This window comes from Neomonachus schauinslandi, chromosome 3 (assembly GCF_002201575.2).
Source record: "Neomonachus schauinslandi chromosome 3, ASM220157v2, whole genome shotgun sequence".
Taxonomy (NCBI): domain Eukaryota; kingdom Metazoa; phylum Chordata; class Mammalia; order Carnivora; family Phocidae; genus Neomonachus; species Neomonachus schauinslandi.
Window position 1 is genome coordinate 185232697 of NC_058405.1, and position 23254 is coordinate 185255950.

At 39.2% G+C, this 23254-nt stretch overlaps 1 protein-coding gene across 1 annotated transcript in view; it reads left to right on the plus strand.

The window, feature by feature from the left end:
- DIS3L2 (DIS3 like 3'-5' exoribonuclease 2) overlaps positions 1-23254 on the plus strand; it is a 349227-nt gene that overhangs the window by 10545 nt on the left and 315428 nt on the right. Inside the window, exon 2 of the mRNA XM_021690362.2 lies at positions 5149-5246. The gene's annotated coding sequence lies outside the window, so the exon portion shown is untranslated. The remainder of the gene's footprint in view (positions 1-5148; positions 5247-23254) is intronic.

Genomic DNA, 23254 nt, shown 5'->3' on the forward strand with positions numbered 1-23254 from the left:
CTGAGCCGAAGGCAGTCGCTTAACCAACTGAGCCACCCAGGCGCCCCATACACACCCTATTTATTAAAGGAAGTAATGCGGAGCGCCTGGGTGGCTCAGTTGGTTGAGCATCTGACTCTTGATTTCCGCTCGGGTCACGATCTCAAGGTTGTGGGATCAAGCCCCACGTCAGATTCTGCACTCAGTGCAGAGTCTGCTTGTCCCTCTCTCTCTGCTCCTCCCCCTGCTCTCTCTCTGTCTCTAAAATAAATAAAATCTTAAAAAAATAAAGTAATGCAAGATATTTAATAATTTCTTTATTTTGTGTGTTTGGAAACAGGCTTATGAAAGGTAGTTTGGTTTGGTCAGGGTTAGACAATGTTCAGATTTAAATCTAGGTTTTTCACAACTTCTGCTCTTTCTGTTACTCCTGCCTCAGTAGGAGGAATAAGACAAATATAGAACTAAAAAATAGTAGGGAAGGCACCATAATAGAGAAGAATTATGCAAAATCATAAGGGAGTATGTAGATTAAAAAGACTTCTAAGGATGCAGGAAGCTTTTGGGATGAAACCTGAGGGACAGGTAAGATTTTGCAGGTTCTTTTTTTTAAAAATTTTATTTACTTATTTATTTGACAGAGAGAGAGAGAGAGAGAGAGAGAGAGAGCGCACAAGCAGGGGGAGCAGCAGCAGAGGGAGAGAGAGAGAAGCATGTTCCCTGCTGAGCAAGGAGCTCAATGCGCGCTGGGCTCGATGCCGGCTCCATCCCAGGACTTGGGATCATGACCTGAGCCAAAGGCAGACGCTTAACCGACTGAGCCATCCAGACACCTGAGATTTTGTAGGTTGTTCTAATGAGGGTGAAGCATTTCAGGAGGAGAGGAGTGTATTGCAATGTGTGGGTTTGGAAGATTGGGGCGTGTGTTTAGCTGAATTGGGTTTGGATATGGAAAGCAGATGACTAGGGAGGTTGGACTGAATTGTTGAGTATTTTTGATGTCTGGCTTTAACACCACTTTTTAATATACCTTGTCTCCAGTTGCTGCATGCCTCTGACACAGGGATGGTGTCTTTTAAAATTTCTTTTCATTACTTAGTACAGTCTTGTATATAATTCACAGGTTTATTGATTGATTGATAACATTTCTTACTCTAGTACCCTTGGTTCTACTTTATTATTACTTGTGATTGCATTGTTTATTGTATAAGAAGTCTTAAATCTTGTATTCATAAAATTCCTTCCAAAGAAGTCAGCATACTTTGTGCAAATTCATTTATCGATTGTCTCAGCAGTCAGCTTACCATACGCAAAGAGTATCCCACTTCCTCAGGCATCCAGAATCCTGCTTCAACTTAAGGGTCATTGTGTAATCTTGTACTGTTCTAATGAAAGGAACGCTCAGATGATAGTGTTGTGGGCAGAGCCCAGGCCTGGTTCCCTGGGACTTTTTTACTTCTGGCTGGTAGGGAGGAGTACATACGGTACTGTCCTTGAACTCACAAGCGCCCACTACATGCAGAGTTGGCTCTGACACCGCAAGTGCTCAACTGGACTCACTCTCATCTTTGTACAGTATCTAAATCGGGAGCTGAAGTTTCAACCACGGTTTCATTGAATTTCAGTCAATTAAAAACTAATTAATGGAAAAATGTCTTACTGTTCAAATTGCATCATTCTTCCTGCAATGCTTTTAATTTTCTTATGCAAACCTTTTTACCCTGGAGTTCTGGCAAGTGCCCTCTTTGTGGACCTCCCTGAAGTGACTGCTAGTGGTCCTCAGTGAGTTTGATCAAAGAGTGCATTGCCCTTCGTTGTAAACTCTCCCTACACCCATGAATCTCCTTGCTAATGCAGCTTCAGAAGAAAAGGTGAAAATCAAGGATTTTGCTAACTCCTGAAAGTTGTCTACTTAGAAGGAGATGACAGAACCAAGCAGATTTTCGGTGGCAAACATTGAATCTAGAATTAAGAGACTATATATATATGTCTTTACATGCAATCTGTACAGTGTTTTTTTGTTTTACTTTTTTTATTTGAGTATAGTTGGCACACAATGTGACATTAGTTTCAAGTGTACAACATAATGATCCAATTTCTTTATACATTGTGCTGTGCTCACCACGAGTGTAGCTACCATCTGTCACCGTAACAAAGCTGTTACAAGATCATTGGCTATATGCTGTGCCTTTTTTTAAAAATTTTATTTTATTATGTTATGCTAGTCACCATACATTACATCATTAGTTTTTTTTTTTGCAAAATATAACCTTATATTTGATGTACAAAAATATAATGTTATATCTCTATATCTGAATTTCTTTCTTTTTCATTTTTTATTTCAATACATGTCCTCTAATAGCCATCACCGGGCTAACCCATCCCCCCAACCCCCTCCCCTCTAGAACCCTCAGTTTGTTTCTCAGAGTCCATAGTCTCTCATGGTTCGTCTTCCCCTCCGATTCCCCCCCCTTCATTTTTCCCTTCCTACTATCTTCTTCTTTTTTTTTTTTTTAACATATAATGTATTATTTGTTTCAGAGGTACAGGTCTGTGATTCATCAGTCTTACACAATTCACAGCACATACCCATAGCACATACCCTCCCCAGTGTCTGTCACCCAGCCACCCCATCCCTCCCACCCCCCACCACTCCAGCAACCCTCAGTTTGTTTCCTGAGACTAAGAATTCCTCATATCAGTGAGATTGTATGATACATGTCTTTCTCTGATTGACTTATTATGCTGTGCCTTTTTAATCCCACATTGTTTTTTTGTTTTTAAATTATGGTCTTTTATTAAATACTGAGAAGTTATAAAATAATGTATGAAACATATATGTAAGGTATGCAGAATAATAGGGCAATGAGTATCCATATAACAACCACCCAGTGTAGGAAAAAATGTCATTGCTGTTGAAGATCTATGTTCTTGTTTGTAATTCTACCCCTTCTTTTCCCTTTCAGAGGTAACCTGAGTTTTGTATTTTCTTTATACTTGAACCACATCCTTTGTATCCTTTTTTTTTAAAGATTTTATTTATTTATTTATTTATTAGAGAGTGAGTGGAAGAGAAACAGCATGAGAGGGGAGAGGGTCAGAGGGAGAAGCAGGCTCCCCGCTGAGCCAGGAGCCCGATATGGGACTTGATCCCAAGACCCTGGGATCATGACCTGAGCTGAAGGCAGTTGCTTAACCAACTGAGCCACCCAGGCGCCCGACATCCTTTGTATCCTTAAACTGTTTTTTAATTTTTGCATGTTTTTGAAATTTGTAAAATGGAATCACAATACAGATATTTTTCAGTGATTTCCTTCTCCCTAGAACATTATGTGTGTCTGCTTTGGTCACATTGTGCCAATAATGAATCCTGGCCTGCTTGTACTTAGGAGCATAAATTTCTTTCTTTTTTTTTTTTTTTAAAGATTTTATTTATTTATTTGAGAGAGAATGAGATAGAGAGAGAGAGCATGAGAGGGGGGAGGGTCAGAGGGAGAAGCAGACTCCCCGCTGAGCAAGGAGCCTGATGCGGGATTTATGACCTGAGCCGAAGGCAGTCGCTTAAACCAACTGAGCCACCCAGGCGCCCGCATAAATTTATTTCTTAATAATTTTCCTCACAGTCTCATAAAGAATAAGATTCATATGTTTCTGCCTTTTAGAAATAAAAAAAAGATAATGCTTTCTGACTGGATACAAATAAGCCAGTTTCCTTTAAGGCCTTCCATCTCCATGCGCTCCAGAACCCATCTCTGAGGGCCATACCTTAGTGAGTGGGTAGAAGTCCTTGAAGGTGGCTTATTTTTCCTGTCTTTCCCCTTCTTCTGTACCTTGGGCAGCCCGGACACTCTCCATTCCTCAAATAGGTATGGTTTTGGGGTTCTTTATCCTGACTGCACATAAGAATAATACCATGCCTATGCAAAGACTGGCCAATTAAATTTCCGTATTTCTTTTTTTGACTGTTCCTATCTTTTGTCTGTTCTTTTTTGTTTGTTTAACTTTGTTTTAATTGGGTTGCTTCTTTCATATTGATTTGTAGGTCTTGACATCTTGACATATTCTGTATATAAATCCTTGGATTTTTTTTTTAAAGATTTATTTATTTGAGAGGGACAGAGAGCAAGAGCAGGAACACAGAGGGAGAGTGAGAGGGAGAAGCAGACTCCCCGCAGAACAGAGAGCCTGACCCAGGGCTCCTTCCCTCTCCCTGTCCTCTGGCAACCACCAATCTCTGTTATGTCTCTGTGCATTTACTTATTCTGGATATTTCATATACATGGAATCATATGTGACCTCGTGTCTGTCTGGCTTTTTTCACTTAGTATAATGTTTTTAAGTTTCATCCATGTTGTAACATGGGTTCATTCCTTCAGATACACTCATTATTTATGGCTAAAAAAGATTCCATTTTATGTATATGCCACTATTTATCCATTGAGGGACATTTGGGTTGTTTCCACCTTTTGGCTATTATGAATAGTTCTGCTATGAACATGTGTGTATAAGTATTTGTTTGGATAATTATTTTCAACTCTTTTGGGTATATGCCTAGAACTGGAGTTGCTGGGTCATATGGCAATCCCATGTTTAACTTTTTGAGGAACGTCCAGTCTGTTTTCCATAGTGGCTGAACCATTTTACATATCTACCAGGAATTTATGAAAGTTCCACTTTCTCCACATCCTTGCCAATATTTGTTATTTTCTGGTTTGTGTTTTGTTTTGTTATAGCCTTCTGAGTGAGTGTGAAGGGGACCTCATTGTGGTTTTGATTTACATTTTCTTGATGGCTAATGATGTTGAACATGTTTTCATGAGTTTTTTGGCCTTGACTATATCTTTGGAGTAATGTCCATTTGCATCCTTTGCCTTTTTTCTTCCATTTGATTGTTAAGATGAGATTGTCAATTTCTATAAAAAAGTCATGATTTGAATTTAATTGTGGTTACATTGTAATTTTTTAATCAATTTACAGCTGACATCTTTATAATATTGTGTCTTTCTGGTCAAGAGCAGGGATTGTTTCTTTGTTTAGGTCTTCTGTGTTTTAAAAAATAATTTAAAAATTTAATTTAGATCTTATATCAGTCTTATTAATTTTATCCTCAGGCATTTTGTGATTTTGGTTACTACTTAGAATTAATCTTTCTCTCTGTTTTGTTTTTAGATTATTGTGGGCATATAGGAACGTTAGTGATAACTTATTTGTTGATTTTGGATCTACCCTTTCTGCATTCTTGCTGAAATCATGAGTCTTAATAAATTGTGAGTATATCCTTTGAGATTTTCTGGATAGTCATATTATCTGAAAATATTGAAAACCTAGTCTCTTTTCCAATATTTCTTCTTTTTACCAACTTTTTTGATTACATCGATGAGGACCTCTCTGGTACAGTGTTGAGTTGTTGGTGATATCCTTTCTGAACTTTAACATTACACCACTAAGTACAATGTTTACTGTTTCTGACTTATTTTTTAAAAATATTTAATTTATTTATTTGAGAGAGAGAGAGAGGGCACAAGTTGGGGGGAGGGCAGAGAGAGGGAGAAGCAGACTCCCTGCTGAGCAGGGAACCCGATGAGGGGCTCGATCCTAGTCAAAGGCAGATGCTTAACCGGCTGAGCCACCCAGGTACCCTGACTTTTTTCGCACTATTTCTTTATTTGCTAAGGTTTTTTTTTTTTTTTAATGTTGCTTAATACTAATTGGTGATAAACTGTATAATGTTTTTTGTTGGGCATTTATTAAGCTGTCCACCTCCCCCTGTTACTATGTAGTAAATCATATTAATACGTAGATTCTCTTAGAATATATCTTGAGTGTGATCTTCCATATGCTGTTGGGATTCAGTTTGTTAATATCTTATTTAGTATTTTTGCATCTGTGTTCATAAGTGAGATTGTCCTATATTACTATTATTATTGCTTATGTGCTTTCCTTGTTTGGGTTTGAAATCTAGAATACAGTTACCATTTAGCATGTTAGGGAGTTTTTCATCTTTTTCTTTTTTTTTTTAAGATTTTATTTATTTGAGAGAGAGATTGTAAGCATGGGGGGAGGGAGGGGCAGAGGGATAGGCAGGCTCCCACTGAGCAGAGAGCCTGACAGGGGGCTTGATCGCAGGACCCTGGGATCATGACCTGAGCTGAAGACAGATGCTTAACCAACTGAGCCACCCAGGCACCCCTCATCTTTTTCTGTACTTTGGAGTAATTTACCTAACATGGGAAGCAAGATATTTGCTTTTATATTTGTTTTTGATATGGTGTGTGTTCAATACTTACATATTTTAATTTTTTGCAATTGAATCTATTAATCTTTTTATCATTTCATATTTTGTGGTCACTTCTTTAATCCATCAGATTTGGTGTGGGGCAATCCATTTCTTTCCCCTATGTAGTTGACCATTGTTCCACCACCATTTAGTGAGAAATCTATCTTTATTCCACTGATCTGAATTGACACCTTACTCATACATTATTTACAAATTTAGATGTGTTTCTTAGCTTTATTATTTATTTATCTTTGCTGCTGTTTTTTTTTTTTTTAATTTTATTTATTTATTTGACAGAGAGAGAGAGACAGCGAGAGAGGGAACACAAGCAGGGGGAGTGGGAAAGGGAGAAGCAGGCTTCCCGCTGAGCAGGGAGCCCGATGTGGGACTCGATCTCAGGACCCTGAGATCATGACCTGAGCCGAAGGCAGTTTTGCTTAACCAACTGAGCCACCCGGGCGCCCCCTTCCTTTTTTTTTTTTTTAAATTTATTTATTTATTTGAGAGAGAGAGAGAGAGCAAGCACAAGCAGGGAGAGGGAGAAGGAGAAGCAGGCTCCCCGCAGAGCAGGGAGCCCAATGCAGGGCTCGATCCCAGTACCCTGGGATCATGACCTGAGATGAAGGCAGACGCTTAACCAACTGAGCCACCCAGGCACCCCTTATCTTGCTTCTTAACTGAGGATATTTCTTGTATATTGAAGACCTGGAGCTAAGCACTTCTGTCTATAGAGTGAAAAAAACTGTCTTGGCTTTCACAGAGGATTTATGGCACAGGGGATCCACTGGAGGACATGGATTAGCTGATAGTGGTTTAGAAATGGCTGGAGTTTGAAATGGTGGCTACTGTGAGAGGCCTGGACTAAAAATGGGTGGATTAATGTGGGTCTACTCTAGAGTGAGTGTCACTGACTAAGAACTTGGAATTCCTGGGAGAGGGAAGCCTCATGAAGTGGAGAGATGGTGTCCTGAGGGCTGCACAAGAACTCACACTGAGTCTCTTGGAACTGATTAAAGGGATTCTGGCTCCTAGCAAGATGGAGATTCTGAGCTGGAAGGAACCTTAGATCCTCATCCCTTACAACTGACTTAGACTTGTGCAAAGTATTTGAGGCCTTGGGGAACTGGAAAACATTTTTGAATCTACTTTTTAGCTGTTGGCTTCTGAAGTAAAGGTTGGATTAGAGACTGAGATGCAGCAAATCAGAGAACAAATACGGTGCTCACTGGGGGGAATTGGAGAATATGTTTGGAGAAGCTTATTAGAGACACATAGTCATTATATTCCTGGGACAGTTTTTTAAATATTTAAAAAAAGTTATATATGACTTAGGTAAAGAATTAAAAATAGAATCAAGTTCTTTATTGCCCAGTTTTCTAATTTAGTATTAGTGGGATATAATAAAAAGGCTATTAATTTAGTAGTGTCTGAACTCATTCTAATACTTTTGATTGTGCTGGATTTTCTAAGTAGCAAGGATTTCATTTATCATTGATCTTTTGCCTCTTTTCTAATGTTTATATGGTCTTGGTTATAGCAATGACTAGTGCCTTTAGAATGATATTAAATAACACTATAATAGCTGGCATCCTTTTCCTATTCTTAAGTTAATAGGAATGCTTCTAGTGCTTCACAATTGTAAGTTATTTTTTGTTTTAAGTTTTTTCCTTTTTAAACTTTATTTTTAAATTAAGCTTTTTACTTTGAGATACTTGTAGATTCACATGCAGTTTTAAGAAGAAATACGGAGAGATCCTGTGGATATTTCACCCAGTTTCCTCATGTGTAACTATAATATCACAACTAGGAAATTGATGTCAATACAATCCACCCATGTTATTTTGATTTCATTAGTTTTAGTTGTACTGGGGTGTGTGTGTGTGTGTGTGTGTGTGTGTATTCTGTCACATCTGTAGATCTGTGTGACCACCAGTGCAGTCAAAATACAAAATAGGTCCTGCACAAGAATCTCCTGGGCTACCCTTTCATAGCTACAGCCATCTCCCTCCCTCTCTGCCTTCTTAACCCTTGGCAACCGTGACACTCTCCTCTCTCTCTCTGATTTGTCATTTCGAGAATACTATAAATGGAACCATACAGTACATAACCTTTGAGATTGCTTCACTCCACATAATTCCCTTGCAGTTCATCCAGGTTATTGTATATATCAATAATTCGTTCCTGTTTATTGTGAGTAGTATTTCATGGCATGAACGTACCACAGCTTGTTTCACCATTTATCTGCTGAAGGGCACATCTGGGTTGTTTTCAGTTTTTGGCTATTACAAATAAAGTTTTATCAGTTGATCAGTAATGCATCTTTTAGCATCTTTCCCCCTCTAGTGCAGGATCTAGTCTAGGGTCACACATAACATTTAGTTGTCCTGTTTCCTTTGTCTTCTTTAATCTGGAAATATTCTTTTAGCCTTTGTCTTTTGTGACATTGATATTTTTGAAGAATAGAGTCCTCTTTTTTTTTTTTTTTTTTAGGGATGTTCCTCATTTGGTTTGTTTGATGTTTCCTCACGATTAAATTCAAGTTATGTATTATTCTTGGCCTGAATACTACAGAAGAGGTGTTGTTTCCTTGATAAATTCATCTTATTGCATTAGAAAAACATTCTTTTTAGTAGTTTACTGAGAAGTCTTAATTCAGAACGGGTGTAGGGTGCACATTGTTAGAGCTTGGAGTCTAGGCCACTGGCTGGCTGGTGGACTCAGAAGCGGTGTAGGTGGTATGCTACACAAGCGACCAGGGTCTCTGGCTCAAGTGCATGCACTTTGATAGTAATTCTTGGAACAAGTAAAAAAACAACAAAATAAAACACATGCCTTTTGGCTTCTATCTTCATGATGATTTGGTTCCATTCCATTAATTTACTAACCTAATGAATATGTTAACAGATCTCTACCATGGGTTCATGTTTTATAATTTTTGAAACTTAATGTTGGACTTAGTATTTTATTTTTTATATTGGGTTTTGCATTTTTGTTTATAATAAAAATTTCTCTGTAGTTCTGTATGTAAAAGAGAGTGTGTGTGTTCTTTCTTTGTCAGATTTGGTATCGGGGTTGTTTAGCCTCGTAGAATAAATTGAAAAGCTTCCATAACATTGAAATTACCTGTCTCTCAAATCATCTTGGCCTGGTGCAATTTGGGGGGAGTGTGTGGATCTTTGGCAGTGTTTTCTGGTTTCTTCTCTGTGATTAAAGATCTATTTAGGTTTTTACCTTTTTTTAAAGTTCTGTCCCTGTCCTACTTTCCATTGCTCTTAGAATAAAGACCCAGGCTGTGCATTTGGGGTCATGTACTCTTGATCCTGCCTACGTGTTATCACCATTCTTTTATTTCTTCAGTTGCTAGAGCTAACTCTGAGCCTTCCTAGGTTTCCCCTCCTCTTATGCTCATACCAAGTCTTACCAATTCTGTTCTTAATTTGTATTTTGAACCCGTCTCCCTTTTTTCCATCCCTACTGCTACCTGGATCCTTCCAGTTGTCTTAATAGGTTTTTCAGTCCCCAGTGTCTCCTTCCAAATCAGCCTCTGAATTGCAGCTGCAGTGATCATGGTAACATGCAGATCTGATCATGTTAGGCCCCTGAACATTCTTTGGTGATTCCAGGGCAGAACCTTTCCCCAGTGCTTCTGACTTGGGTACAAGACTCCTTTTGCTTATCCCTGTTTTCCAGCTTCTAGCTTCCATCAGCGCCCCAGCAGTCCAGCTGCACCTCATTACCTAGAATTCCTTTGCCCATGCTTGTGGCTGTTTGTCCTCTGACCCTCTCCTCAGCTTCTTCATCTTTGAGTGTTTCTCACAAGCCTTTCTCTGTGAAGCCCTCCCAGAGGGGACCTCTTCACCAACAGAGTTTACTAGTTCCTCTCCATGCAGCTACCTTACTTTTGCTCTTTTGTGACTGTAGTTCTCTTCTATTGAAACTATTTTTTACATGTCTTTTTCTGCTATATCCTGTGAGCTTTTTAAGGGCAGAAGCTTTGCATGTCATGTTAGTAATGTGCTTGGCTCCATAGATTCTTAGATGTTTGTTGAATGAGTACAAGCTGTAGTTAGAGGTTTGTGAGAAAACTAATTTGATTGAAGCAGAAGGTTATAATAGGAGTAGGGAAGACAATAAGCCTGTATGGGCCAACAGATTATGAAGTAGCTGAAATGTTTGGACTCTGTCTTTAGTTAGCAAGATGGGTAGAGGAAGAAGGCAAGAGGAGGCAAGGTCATTTATTATTGTTGTGCTATAGAGACTGATTAAAGTACTACCATCATGGTATTTTTAGATTTTTTGGTCTTTTTTAAAAAGTGTGAGTGCTGGTTTTTCAAATAAATGAAGATTGCTGCTAGGGCGCCAGGGTGGCTCAGTTGGTTGAGCGTCTGACTCTTGGTTTCAGCTCAGGGCATGGTCTCACGGTTGTGGGATTGAGCCCCATGTCGGGCTCTGCGCTGAGCTGAACATGGAGCCTACTTGGGATTCTCTCTCTCCTCTCCCTCCCCTCCGCCCCCCGCCATGCTCTCTCTCAAAAATAAAAAAATAAAAAAATTGCTGCAAAGATAAAATAAATGACCTTACGTTAATAATAGCAAATGCTTTTTGAGTGCTTACTATCTGCCAGGCACTCTTGTGAGAGCTTTACTTATATTACCTTATTTAGTACTCCCGACAGCTCTGCAAGATAGGTTTTTTTGTCGGCCCGTTTTAGATGGTAAAACTGAGGCACAGAGATGTGAAGTAACATGCCCAGAGCCACAGCTTTTAAGTGGCAGAACTAAAATTCAAACTTGGGCATTTTGGCTGCAGAAGCCTTTTAACCACTAAGCTCTGCTGTCTTCCATTAATCTTATAGCTTATTGGGTGGCACCTAGCTTTCCAGAAACTGGCATTTTAACCTTGAACTAAGGACCAGTGAAACCATTTTCTATGTTAGTGGACATGAGCAAGTATTTTTTGACTTCTTTTCTAGTAGATAATCCATTTTGTGGTGGCTTCAAATGTTTCATCTGTTACCTCAAGTGGGGGCTAAAATTGAGCCTATTCTGCATCCGATTAGCATTTAGGGTACTTTCTGAAAGTGTTAAATGTTTGAAATGAAGTTTAAATGCCACCAGTTGGTTGTTTTAGCAAATCAGAAATGAGAGCTTAAACGAAACTTTATTAAGTTAGTTGCCTGGCCCCTGTCATTCAGGCCAGGTAAGGATTGTTTCTTCGAGCACATTCTTCAGTGCTTGGTCCAGTCTTTGTTAATTGTCTCAAAGAAATAGCTCCACTATCCCTGAAGGAAAGCGGTTTTCTAATCTCTGATCTGAGAGTTTTTCTTTGTAATTAGATGTGGAGATTAAAATGTGCTTTATTCTGAGTTTCTTTTAAGGTCACTACTGTCTGAAGTAGTACAGAATACATGAGTCTGGGTTTGCCAAGATTACAGTTGCTGTGGGAATCATAACTTTGGATTTCCTCACATCTGGATTAGTGAAATTTGCACAAAGCCTGTGTATGAATATAAGCCTTATATTTTATGTGCATCTAGAGATAGCAAGATCTTAGTGACGTAGCTTCCCGATAAATGACAAATTGAACATTGGCTGTCTGATGTTTTAAAATAATCAGAAGATTCTGAACTTGGCTGTGGAGTCAGTGTCCCATACTCTGCTTCTCTGCTCAGAAGGCTTGCATCCACCCTGGGAAACTGGAGGTCTGGAGTGGAAGTAGAGGACCAGCTTGTTTCCCTGGGGCCTCTAGACCTCTTTTGGTTCTTTGCTTCCTTGGATTGTCCTATTTTTCTGCTCTCTACCTGAAGTGATTAACTGTTACATCCGCAGTAATGCCCTGGTGGGTGGTAGAGGTTTCTATCTGGGAAATGTAGAATTTTGAAAAGCCACAAACCCTAGAGTCACCATCTTTCAAACTCACTTCTGTTGAATGGTGTGAATGTGAACCATAGTTTCTCTACAGAAAGGAGGGCTAGCATCAGTTTGTCTTGGGAGGCCTCTCTCAAGGTCCCCTAGTCCAGGGCGCTCAGCTGACAGACAGATTCAAAATTGACAAGTTGGCTTAGGGGTCATTCAACTTTCCCCATTTTTCCATCTGTGGTCTGGATTCAGTCTTCATCTTTTTGCCATTTGGAATGTGGTGTCCTGCATTCCTCCAGATGCCTTGAATAATGCTAGAAATCTTCATTGTCATTTTTGAGGGGACAGTACAACTGCTTGTGACTTGGCTTGTCTTCCTCTGGGAGTGTCTACAGTGCATGATAAGCACCTTGTGTTGTAGGCGGGAGCATGGTCCTCAGCGAGGACTTCCCGTAGAGAGTAAATTCCAGATGTCTGTGGCTGCAGCCCTTGAGAGTAGGCATTGGTGTAGCCACATTTTCCCGAGAAGAAAGTAATGATATAACGGACAGAGTTTTAAAAATAAAGAGCTAACACAGAAGCCAGCTTGGTAATAATCTCTTGTGTAAAATAAAATAAAAAAAAATAATAAAATTAAAAAAAAATTTTTTTTCATGAAAACTGACATTTGATATCATATGAACCTAGGGAAAATTACTTTCACTTCTTGTATATTTTAGTCATTCTGTTCATCTGATTATAGATTCTAAAAGTTAGACATTTTTCTAAATTGCCATGGTAAAATTGGCCATGTGGGTAAGCTTTGCAGCTCTTTCCTTTGTCTTATTAATTTTGAGATTAGTGTTTGTGGGTAGATAATGGCTTTGATTACCATTTAAATTATGCATATAGCTGGTGGATGAATTATATTCTCAGCTTTATTATTAAGTAGCTGTTCTGTATCATAGCTGAAATTTGGATTACACCTGTATGATAACCTTGTTCCATAAAATTTATGCTTTATGTAAGTAAAGGCCTTAAGGGATAACAGTAGCTATCACTGAATTGTTTGCTGAATAGAATATTTTGCCATTTATGCCCTGTAATGTAGAGTTCTTAAAAGGGAATTTAAAAGTCTTCCCATGTGCTTCAGTATAATTTAGTATGTATATGTGTATATGGGGTATATGAAGCCTGTGTGTGTGTGTGTGTGTGTGTGTGTGTGTGTGTGTGTAGAGGAGTAGATGAAAAACATTGGCTATTTATTGGTAGTTGTTGAATTTGAGTGATGAGCATGTATTTATTACTTCATTCTTTCTATTTTATATGTGTATTTACATTTCCAAAATGAAAAGATAAAAGAACCTCTCCAAAAAGTAATGAAGAAAAGTGAAAAGATTGCAGACAGACTTTATTTGATAGCATGGACTAGGAGTTCATGCAATACATGTCACGATTTCTAATACCTTCTAGAGTGGCTTTTTCAGTGCTGCTGAAATATTGCCCTGAATTATGTCAGGAGAGAATATTATTTTATTCTGTGTTTGCCCAAGTTTACTGATCACGGCAGAGATTTTCCAGTATGACTGACTGCTCACACATTATGAAAATAAAACCCTGTATGTTTTTGAGATGCTTTCTTTTGCTATTTGGTGCTGAGTATGAATTCTGACACCAATGGGTACCTTCCTTTGCCTAAAGAGATTCTGATTTCTGTTATAAAAAAAATGAAGTCTTTATTTGGTCCCTATTCTAGATTCCACAAGTTTCTCTGTTCCTTCCTCACTGGATAAAAAGAGATTTCTTCTTATTTCTAAAGGTACTTGTGTTTGACCCGAGCCTTCAGCTACTTTTTCTAAAATTTGTCTCCAAAGTTTGCACATTTATCCCAAAAGAGAGACTAGAGTAAATTTCAGGGGGTTGAAAATGACATTTGGTATGAAAGTCTTTAAAGCATAATCTTATTTGTAATCTTATTTGTTCCAATTTGGTAGTTCTGTAGATGACTTAATCATAGTAATAAAATATGGGAGAGAAACATGAGATTGAATTTATAACATAATCCTGTACAAAGTACACATGACCAATGAAGCTGTTTACTGAAAAATGAAGCAGTTTCCACCTCATAGTATTTTGGGGTCAAGCTTATTTGGTAGCAAAGCTTTTATTTGAGAAGAGCCTGGGTTGATCTCTTTTGATTTTGATTTTGTATGCTGCCTGATTGCATATCTTACATTTGTTGTTGTGTCATTTATGACCAGAACTCTGGTACTTCAATGACATTAAGATGATTCTGTCTTGGGCGCCTGGGTGGCTCAGTTGGTTAAGCGACTGCCTTCGACTCAGGTCATGACCCTGGAGTCCCGGGATTCGAGTCCCGCATCGGGTTCCCTGCTCAGCAGGGAGTCTGCTTCTCCCTCTGACCTTCCTCCTTCTCATGCTCTCTGTCTCTCATTCTCTCTCTCTCAAATAAATAAATAAAATCTTTAAAAAAAAAAAAGATGATTCTGTCTTTATTAGGCAGGGAGATGATACTTAGATGCATTCTAGCAATATCCTTAATGTACTTCTTGCCTTTAGTGATGTACTCCTGTGTATTATCAAGATGTGAAAACACTAAACTCCAGAATTCACTTAAATGTTATAATAGGCACCGAAATTTTTGTGTTACATGAATTTATAAAAGCACTTCATAAGCAGGGGAAAGTTAGTTCAATTATCTTTAAGGGTTCTCTTAAATTCTGGAATATGGGGAAATGTTGTAGTTTTTTGAAGACAACTATTATCTTTTAAAATTATAGTTGAGAAACATTACATAGACTTTCATTCTTTTTCATCAGTGTCAAGGTATATTGCCAAACTGTCTTTTCAATTCCCGTTATGACATTAGGCCATAATAAATTATCATCGTGTTAATCAAGAACATGCATTCTCCTTTGTAGGGCACTGTGTAGAAATAGGCATAAGACATGGTCCTTGCTCTTTTTTTTTTTTTAGAGAGAGAGTGTGTGTGTGCGTGCGCGTGCACACACATTCACGGGGCAGGGGCAGGGAAGTGGGGAGGGGCAGAGGGAGAGAGAGAATCTTAAGCAGGCTCCATGCTCAGCATGCTTAAGCAGTCTCTCCATGCTCAGAGACTCGGGGCTCTATCTCACCACCATGAGATCATGACCTGAGCTGAAATCAGGAGTTGGGCGCTTAACTGACTGAGCCACCCTGGTGCCCCATAGTTCCTGCTCTTAAATAATTTATAGTTGTTGAAGACTAACAGGGCATCTCTTTTAATTAATTCATTCAGTAACCATTTCCTGGGTACCTTCTGTGTGCCAGCCCTACTAGGCACCAGGGATATAGTGGTGAACCAGACAGACAAGGCCCCACAGTTTTGGAGCTTTACATTCTGACATGCTGACATGCTGAACGATGTAATTGTTCAGGACTTTAGAAGGGAGGTACTACTTTGTTCTGGTATGGTTAGGATAGGCTATATTGAAGAGGTAGGACATGAGCTGGACAGAAAGTAGAATGGTCATTTCCCCCCTGCGTATTCTGTGGAACCTGCTATACATAATTTTGTAGTGAAAAATGTGGAAAACATAGCACACCATAGGAGTACAGAGAAGGGATCCCAAAAGCTAGAGAAATTAGGTGAGGTTCATAGAAGGGAGAGGATATGGAATTTGAGCTGTTCTTTAAGGGTGAAATTTTAAGAGTGAGGTTGGAGTGGACGGTGAGTGAATTGTGTAAGCTTGAGGAACACAAGATGTGTTGGGGGAGTGTTAGTCAAAATGTACCCTTCCTTATGTCCCCCTTCTCCCCTCACAGAAGCTATCATTTATCTTTGGCCTCACCTTCTCAGCTCTTTTCTATCAATATTTTAACACATTCAAGTTTCCCCTTTGATGAAAATGATAGCAACAACAAATGGAAACCCTATTTTTTTTTATTTCATCTCTTCCTCTTCACAGCCAGACTTCACAGAAGAGTCTCCTGGACTCATTAGTTCCATGTCCTCCCTGCCCATTAATTCCTCAGCTTATTTCTCTTTGGTTGTTTTTTCTGTACTTTACTAAAACAGCTCTCACCAAGCTCCTGGGACATCCATGCTGCTACATCTGATGAACGCTCAGTTCTTATTTCACTTCTCCTAGCCATGTATGACTTTATTGTCCACTACCTTCTTGAAATCCTGATTCTTAACATCACACTCTCCTGGGTTTTCTCTTATACCTCCTTCAGAGGAGGCCATTCCTTCTCTGCCTTGCGATAATCTTCTCCATGCCTGTTGAACTTTGAGGCTCCTCAAGTCTCAATCTGAGGCTCCTTCTCTTTTTTCTTCCTACCCTCTCCCTTGGCTGATCTCATTTGTGTTCATGACTTCAATTACTGTTTGTTCTCTGGTGACTGTCAGATTTGACTTCAGCCCAGACATTGTCAGAGCTCCTGACTTCGATATCCAGCTGCCTGTTTGATGTCATCTGTTGGTGTTGCAGAGTCACCTCACACTCAGCTTGTGCAGTACTAGGCTCACGACCCCTGCTTGTCTACCCAATCCCGTAACCTTGTCCCAGTGAATGTCCCCATCGTCCATTCAACTGTATAGGCCAGAAAACATGAAGTTGTCCTTGATCATCCTCTTTCCCTCACCCTCCATGCCTAGTCCATCACGTTTTGTTGTTCTGGGCTCCTAAATATTTCTTGATTAAAATTTCTTGATCTCAATACCATCATTTTTTACACGGACTGATCAAATACCCACCAAACTGAGGACCCCATTCATTCTTGTCCTCTCATCTCCAACCCATTTTCTACCCTGAAGCTAGAGTGATCATATTAGAATGTAAATCTGACCATTCACCTTCCTGTTTGAAACAGTTGAGTACCTCCCCCTTGTTTGTTAGAAAAAAACCAAAGTTCTTCATATATCCTGCAAGTTCTAGCAGGGTTTCCTGCTTTCCTTCCAGCCTGACCTTACCCCACTTTCCCCTTTTCTCAGAGCTATAGCCACATTCCTTGGGTGTGTTATATACACTCCCACTCCAGGGTATACATTTCAGTTTGAAATTACACATCAATTTGTATAATTGTTTGATTAACATCTTTTCTTTCACCCTAAACTAAGCTTCATGAAAGGAAGAATTGAGTCTCTTTTTCTTTTCCATTGTATTCCGTAGGGTCAAGCATAGTACCTGACCTAGTGTAGGAGCTCAACACATTTTTGTTAAATGAGTGACTGAATGAACAAGTGGATGTTTCATTCAACAGCATAAATCATGAGAGGATGTGTGAAGTGAAACAAAAGTAGCAAGTAATGTTAGCAGATGCTGAAGAACCTTCAGTGCCATGAGAATTATGTAGGGTGATGCCATGATCAGACCATACGTTAGGAAGGGTAAACTGGCCTTGGGATTCAGGATACGAAGCAGGAGGGGCAATTAGCTGTCAGTTTAGGAGAGAGGCAGTATGGACCAGTACTAGAACAATGACAGAGGGGCTGTTACATGTTTGAGAGTGTAGAGTGAAAGCAATGGGGTCTGATGGATTGTGGTAGATGGCTTTTGGTGACAGACTTTCAGTGAGTTTCATGATTTCAGTCCCTTCAATTTAGCATTTCATTTTTCCTTTGGAAGTGGTACAATTCTTCTAAACTTTACTGAGCTGTTATTTAGCAGGCACTTTGCTAGGCTTTGGGGTTGCAGAAGTGAACAAAATATTTCATAATCTAAGCCTCTTAATTACGCTTTCTAGTATAATGGTTTTTAAATTTAGACTAAAACTATAAACCTTTAATTCCACTACGAGTTATAATACTTTATAAGTTAAAGAAGCAGTTCAAGATGTTCTACAACATGAGATGGTCTTTTTTCTTTATTAATAACCCTTGATTGTTGCCAGCAGCCCCAGAATTATTCCTGAAAGTCTGAAACTCTTCAAGTTTAATTCCCTGGAGATTTTCACAATGATCCTAAAATGATAGGTTGTAGGTAAACGGTGTCCAGCCAGTGTCTTTCATTAAAATGAAATAATTATATATACATAAGTCCCTTCTACCTGTCCACTATACTAAAGGATAAAACAGAGAACTGAGATTCTAACTATTCCTTTTGGTCTTCTGAGAAGAGCTCTAATGTTCAACATATTGAGTAAAAATTTAACTCGTAATTCAGCTATGTCAATGAACAGGTCCTAGAAATGAAAAAAAAGCTTATCCTTTTTCTTTTTCTTTTTTTTTTTTTAAGATTTTATTTATTTGAGAAAGAGGGTGAGAGAGAGTGAGCATGAGCAGGGGGGAAGGGGTAGAGGGAAAAGGAGAAGCAGACTCCCCACTGAGCAGGGAGCCTTGATAATTCCAGGACTCTGGGATCATGACCTGAGCTGAAGGCAGACTCTTAACCTACTGAGCCACCCAGACATGCCTATCCTTTTTATTTCTTGATGGATTATGCTTTTGGTGTCATGTCTAAGAGCTCTTCCTGCAATCTTTTTTTTTTTAAATAATATTTTAAAAAATTAAAAAAAAATTTTAAGTAAGCTCTGTTTCCGTTGTGGGATTTGAACTCATGACCCTGAGATCACGAGTTGCATGCTCTACTGAGTGATCCAGCCAGGCACTCCTCTTTACCTGATCTTAGGTCATAAAGTTTTCCTCTTATGTTTTCTTCTAAAAGTTTTATAGTTTTATGTTAGGTCCATTTGAAATTAATTTTTGTATAAGATGTGCAGTTTCAGTCAGGGTTTATTTTTTGTCTGTTGATGTCCAGTTGTTGCAGCACCATTTGTTGGAAAGGCTGCCTTTCCTCCCTTGAATTGCTTTTGCACCTCTGTCAAAATTCAGTTGGGCATATTTGTATGGGTTTGTTACTGGGTTCTCTGTGTTGTTCCATTGGTCTGTGTGTCTGTCCCTTTGAAAACATGACACCGTTGGTGTGTCTGTACCTTTGAAAACATGACACTGTCTTGATTTTGTTTGCTGCATAGCTTAAAATTGGGTAGTAGGCTTCCTCCAATTTTTATTTTAGGTTAATTCATTAATTTTAGTTATTCATTATTTTAGTTATTCTAGTTCTTTTTTTTTTTTAGATTTATTTATTTTAGAGGGAGGGTGTACGTGCGAGTGTGGGGAGGGGCAGAGGAAGAGGGAGAGAAGTAAACTGCCCCCTGAGCAGGGAGCCCGATCTGGGGCCTGATCTCACAACCCCAAAATCATGACCCGAGCTGAAATCAAGAGTTGGATGCCCAACCAACCAACTGAGCCACGCAGGGACCTCTTAGTTATTACAGTTCTTTTCATTTCCATGTAAATTTTAAGATAAGCTTGTCTTCATCTACAAGAAACCTTGGAATCTGATAGGAGTTGTGTTGAATTTCAAGATAAATTTGGGTCATAGTCTACTTAGTATTGATATCTTGCCACTTTAGGTGAAATGTAGGAGTTTTACCACCATTTAGGCCCCTTTATCCTCCCTACTTTATAATTAGTTGTCTTAAATATCTCCTTTACATACATTGAGAACCGTACCAGACACTATTATACTTTTGCTTTTAACCATCTAATGTAATCAGGGAGAAAGTCTAGTGCATTTACCTCTAAAGTTACCTGCCAACATTAGTTACTTTTTACTTCTGAAAGTTCTATTTAATTCTTTTTTTTTTTCCTAAAGATTTTAGTTATTTCTTTGAGAGAGAGAGTGAGAGAGAGAGCGCAAGAGGGGGTAGGGTTAGAGGGAGAAGCAGACTCCCCGCCGAGCAGGGAGCCCGATGTGAGACTCGATCCCGGGACTCCGGGATCATGACCTGAGCCGAAGGCAGTCACTTAACCAACTGAGCCACCCAGGCGCCCTTATTTAATTCTTTTAAAATTTGTCTTTTAGTAAGCTATTACTTGTGTTTATTTTATCTTGTATTTCTTTATACACATTATAGTTTTAAAATGTTATATATTTGTCATTTTTATGACCTAAAATTATTTTGCACTACATTTTGCTATTTTTTTTCTGACTCTCAAACATGATGGCTCTCTTCCTCCAGCTCTCTTCCTCATGTGTTTTGTAAGCATTTATCAGGCTTTTTGAGTGTGGGAATATTCTGAAGTGGATAGTTCTGAGAGGATTTTTTGGTTCAGCCAGTGCCTTGGGATACTACCAACCTAGGCTCACTTTAAGTTAGGGTATGTGCTTGGGGTTAGCGCAGCTACGCTGCACTCTGGCAAGCCCATGTTTATGGATCTCTGGGGGCAACTCACCTGTGTTCCCAGCTGGAGCCCACATCAACACACCTTCCTTCCTTCCTTCCTCCCTCCCTTCCTTCCTTCCTTCCTTCCTTCCCTCCCTCCCTCCCTCCCTCCCTCCCTCCCTCCCTCCCTCCCTCTTAATATTTTATTTATTTGACAGAGAGAACAAGCAGGGGGAGCGACAGGCAGAGGGAGAGGGAGGCAGAGGGAGAAGCATGCTCTGCACTGAGTAGGGAGCCCGATGCGGGACTCGATCCCAGGACCCTGGGATTATGACCTAAGCCAAAGGCAGACGCTTAACCGACTGAGCCACCCAGGCGCCCCATCACACACACACATTGCTTGATGTTTTTCTTCAGTGTATGTGCATTTTTTTTCTAGCCTACCTTTTCACTGAGTTGATGGCCCTTTAAGGGTCTTGATTTTTTTTTTTTGCAGAAGGCTAACTTCTGCGTCTCTACTCTACATTTCATATGATCAAAGCCCCCCCTGCAGCTTTATTTTTTAATTCTTTTTTTAAAAAAGTATTTATTTGAGAGAGAGAGAGAGAACTCACAAGCGGTGAGGAAGGGCAGAGGGAGAAGCAGACTGCTGAGCAGAGAGCCCGATGCGGGGCTTGATCCTAAGACCCCAAGATCATGACCTGAGCAGAAGGCAGATGCTTAACTGACTGAGCCACCCAGGCACTTCTACCCCCTGCAGCTTTAAACTACAAGCCTCTTGGTACTGAATCCAGGATGTGCTCCCAGGGTCTCTGTAGCCTCAGCTTCCATGTATTCTGGTTTCTAGCTCTCACTCGAATTTTAGCTCCTGGGGATTTTCTTTTCTCACTTGAGAGCTCAACTATGCTCTCCAGAAGTTGGTAATATTTTATTTAGCAGTTGTAGTAATTTGCTATCAGAAGGTTTTTCAGAAAAATTACTCCACTGTATTACCAGAAATAGAAGTTTCTGACACATCATTAGATTAGACACACCACTAGATCATAGATTATTGGGTTAGGGACCCACTCCTGGTTCTTTCAGAACTGGTCACCTGGGGCAGAAATTGCTTGCCTGTCTCTCAGGAGGGGCTGTGGATGTGACCCTTGTTCTTAAAAGGAAGGAGTACGAGCACGCTTAGCCCTCCTGTCATGTCTGCCAAGGAAGTAGAGAGGCTCAAGAACAGGGGGAATGTTCAACTCTGTCAAGTGCTACAGCAAGGTCAAGTAAGATCAAGACTGAACATTGAGAGTAGGATTTCACAATCCCGAAATGTTTGCCAGAGCAGTCTCCAGGGAATGGAGGGGGAAGAAGCCTATTGTGTTTTTTAATCTCTGGGAAGATGGTCCTTGGTCTAGGCAATTTCCATTTTTTTTCTCAGAAAGAATGACTTGCTGTTTATCAGTATGTGGCTGTTTATTTTATTTTCTTTCATTTTAATTCTTTATGAGTTCCAACCCTGCCTTAGGTACATTAAGTCTCACAGAAACTGGATTTAGCCATAGTGTAGGACTTGTCTAGTGTATGGGCGTATCCTTAAAGCTTTCTTTTATATCTCCTTAAATGAGGTAGTCAGAACACACAGTTGAAAAGGTAAGAGTTGAGCTGGTGTAGTAAAGTAAGAGAAAGAAGATATGAGGTATTGCCACTTTTTATGTGAAGTTTCTGTTATGTGGAGTTTTTAAAAATTATGAACAATTTCAAATGTACAAAAACTAGAAAGCATAGTTTATCAACCCCAATTTACCCACTTCCCCAAATCAAGTATTTTTTGCACATTTGCTTCATTCATCCCTTTTTTATTTCCCTTTGTCTTGCTGAAATATTTTAAAGAAGTCCCTGACATCATTTACTGTACACTATGCAGGGATGAAAATTGTCACAATGACATGATCATACCTAATACAAAACTGACAGTTCTTTGGTATTGTCTACTATACTGAGAGTAGTAATGAGGCCTTTTTAAAATAACTTCTTTGAACATGCTGAGATTATTTCTCCTTTGTTGTCATTGCACTTGTCATACCCTCTGCCAAGAAGGCTCTATTCTGAGACCTTCACCTGTGGACTTATCATTTGGATTTTAGCTCCAGGATTATCTCCTCAATAGAGGCTTTTCCTGATCACCACAACTAAAGTAGTGTCCTCTTTTCCTCATCCTGTTTGTCACTCTCTCATCACTCTGTTTTACTGCCTTGTTGTCTGTTTACTTGTTTGTCTTCTTGGCCCCCTAGATTGTAAGTACCATGAAAGTAGGGACCTTGTTGGTCATGTTGTGCCCAGAGCTGAAGAGCATATAATGCTACATGTAGTAATGAAGCACATGTTCAGAGACAAGTCAGCTATTGGAATAATAGGAAAAGATTCCAAAATTTTCTTAATATTTTTATAACCATTATATCTTCCTACAACTGATTCTCGTTCCAGACTTTTCTCAAGAGCTTTAACCAACAGCTGTGTTTGCAAAAAAGTGCTGGGTTGTTGTCCCTTTCAGGACATTTAATCTTTTAAATCCTCAAAATATTTTGTAAAATATAAGTGAGTAAAGTCACTGCTGACCTGTTGAGAGGCAGTATTTTTACTGACATAACTCTCATTTGAGATCACTTTATTTGAGCTTGCAGCTAATAAATCTGTTTTGGCCCATATGAAACAGGATGGAATGATCTTGTAGCCCACATACCCTTTAACTGATTATTTGAGTTTCTGTTATTTAGTACATAATTCGTGTAACATGTTAGGGGGTGTTTTTTAGTTGTTATATTATCAATTGTTGTGAATGTTCTTTAGCATGAGAAAAAAGTATAATTCAATAAACAGATATGATCTTATAATTAAAAACTTGGATTCTTTTTGAAAACACGTAATTTCGGACCTCTAGAAGAGATGCAAGAATGGTACAAAGAATTACGCTGTCCTCTTCACCAGATTCTTCAGCATTAACATTTTA